Source organism: Mastomys coucha, unplaced genomic scaffold (assembly GCF_008632895.1).
Source record: "Mastomys coucha isolate ucsf_1 unplaced genomic scaffold, UCSF_Mcou_1 pScaffold14, whole genome shotgun sequence".
Classification (NCBI taxonomy): Eukaryota; Metazoa; Chordata; class Mammalia; order Rodentia; family Muridae; genus Mastomys; species Mastomys coucha.
The window spans coordinates 122,098,514-122,101,053 of NW_022196896.1; the positions used below are offsets into that span (position 1 = coordinate 122,098,514).

At 47.3% G+C, this 2,540-nt stretch overlaps 1 protein-coding gene and 1 pseudogene across 2 annotated transcripts in view; one reads left to right on the plus strand and one right to left on the minus strand.

Moving 5' to 3' along the window:
* Nucleotides 1–1,550, plus strand: part of LOC116088927 — a 9,763-nt pseudogene extending 8,213 nt beyond the window's left edge.
* Nucleotides 1–2,540, minus strand: part of Slco4c1 (solute carrier organic anion transporter family member 4C1) — a 55,929-nt gene that overhangs the window by 38,436 nt on the left and 14,953 nt on the right. The window lies entirely within an intron of this gene.

Consider the following 2,540-nt stretch of genomic DNA (forward strand, 5'->3'; position numbering starts at 1 on the left):
GGGGGCCGAGAAGATCTCTGTGGTGGGCAGAGACGAGTCGTACAGAGCCTCTTCCAAAGAGGAAAGCCGAAGGCTACTCTCAGGGCACAGTGCCAAGGAGAAGCTGCTGCCCCTCTAGTGCTGTCAAGAAAGAGAAGGATACAGAAGGCAACCGTCTCCAGAAGTTTTCACCTGCCTCTGTTGCTTCGGACAACCACTCTAAAATGCCCAAACACAAGGACTCCGAGAAAACCAAGCCTGACAAAAGCAAGCCTGGTGTAGAGGGCATGGACTCAGGACTCAGGACAGGAGACCCGTTTCTCAAAGCCAAGGAGAAAGTTCCCAACAACCTGAAGGCTCAGGAGGGGAAAGTATAAGAACTAACTCAGATCGAAGGTCACCAGGCTCGCTCCCTAATGTAGAGGAGACAGACATGGATGATGAGTTTGAGCAGCCCAGCATGTCGTTTGAGTCATACCTCAGCTATGACCATCCCTGGAAGAAAAAGAAGGTTGTGAAAACTTCCAGTACAGCACCTGGAGAGAAAGGACTTTTAAAAAGGACTCTAAGAGCACTAGTAAGAACTTGAACTCGGCTCAGAAATTACCCAAGGTGAACTAAAACAAGTCAGAGAAGTGGCAGGCAGCTGGAGCTGAAACCACCAGGCCTTGAAAGGTTCCTACTGAAGTGCTGCCGGCATTGTCAGACATCCCCTTACCTGCCGTATAAGCCGACTACCAGCCCCTTCCTCCCCTGGAGTCGATTCCCTCCTTTCAGCCAAAACGATAAGCTTTCTTTCTCTTCACCCCAGGAAGAAGAAGAAGCTAGGTTCACTGGACGCAGAGTAAATTCTACGATGCAGGTGGATTAGGGTTCCAAGTGTGTCTATCTCCCCAAAATGATGACCTTGCACCAGCAGTGTATGTGGGCGCTTAAGAATGATGTCGACGCTATCTTTGAAGGGGGAGGAGTCCTACAGTTCTTGAACCTGTCTTGGAGAGGTGCACACCTGTTCAGCTTTACCGAGTAGAGGAATGCCATTATGTATTAATTGGGGGAACAGATCAGTTCTGCAAAGTTCACTGTCTTAAAGGAAGAAAGACCAAAGCTTATGAGTCTTAGAGGGAGATGTACCTAAGGCTTTAGACACTATAGGGCATCAACAGGGCCTGCTTAAAAACAACATCCCGTCTGCACATGCCAGTAAGCCAAAAGGACAACAAGCAAAGATGGCCTTTGTCAACTCTGTGGCCAAGCCACTGAGAGACATCCGAAGGAGGCAGGAGAAGTTTGGGACCAGGGGAGGCCGCTGTCCCTGAGAAAGTCAGGATAAAGCCAGCACCATATACAACTGGAAGCAGCCATGTTCCTGCAAGCAACAGCAGCAACAGCAGCAACTTCCAACTCCAGCCCTGAAGAGCTGGCCTACAATGGGCCCAATACCAGCAGTACCCACTTAGCTACTGTGGCCAGCAGTTCTGTTTCCTATGACCCTGGGAAACCCGGTTGTGAAGACAATTGCCCGGACGATGGCCAAGACCATTAACGCATTCAAGAACAGATTCTCCTGAGGAGAAACAGGACCTGCCTTGGTGGTTGAGTCTGGAAGCAGGAATACAGAGACAGTGGGGACAGGAGAAGAGGATGTCCACAGAAGACCCATATCTTTTGCCTTGTGGAACTTTTGTCCTCTGACTCCTGTACAGTCCCAGGTGTCCCCCTGTGTGCCTCAGCCCTGCACCCTACTTGTAGCACATTTCAGATTTCTGAAGACAGTATGAGCCTCAGTTCTACTGAGGACTTTAAGATCAGTTGCTAATTAGCATCTTTGTGAACTATAAGACATAGTTTTAATTAATAAATATTGCCCCCAAATGTACTTATATAATACCCCAGGGTTTTTTGTTTGTTTTTTTTTTTCTTTTGGTCCTCTATATTTATTTAGCCTTTTACTTCACAGATAAAAAGTTATTTCTGGGTATTAAAGTTAGATGGGCCTAGCAGAAGCCATTCTTGTCCTGGGTCAGCTCTTCTGAGTAGACACTAGTCAAAAGGGCACCTTCAGGGCCAGTGTGTCGCTCCAAGCCCAGATCCAGGGCCAGGAGTGAGTGAATGAGTGACAGAATGCCTGTCCTCTGGGGGAGCCTCCCTGTTGAAACCCTCAGAGTTCCTTGATGAGTGTTTTTCTTTCTTCAGTAGTATTTCTTAAGGAAGGCTGTTTATAAAGTCTAGAGTCCTTCGTACATCATCTTCAAATCACACTCCTCTTCCCTGTTTTCAGGCTCGCTGGAGGACAGAACCTTAAGAGATCAATTTATGTAGGACCTCAGCAGTTTAATAATTTCTAGTTTCTGGTTCAGTATTTTACATACCCATATCCACACGTACCCTTATTTTGCCTTTCCCTGCACTGTGGGGAAACACGTATGGCAGGGCCTTTGTAGCTCTGAGTGTGATTTGGGGAGATTGAAATGCCAGCACTGAATTCTCTTGTTCTCTATGAATTCCTACCAGGAGTGAATGATTTAAAGCATTGCAGTGCTGTGGAACTTGCTTTTGTT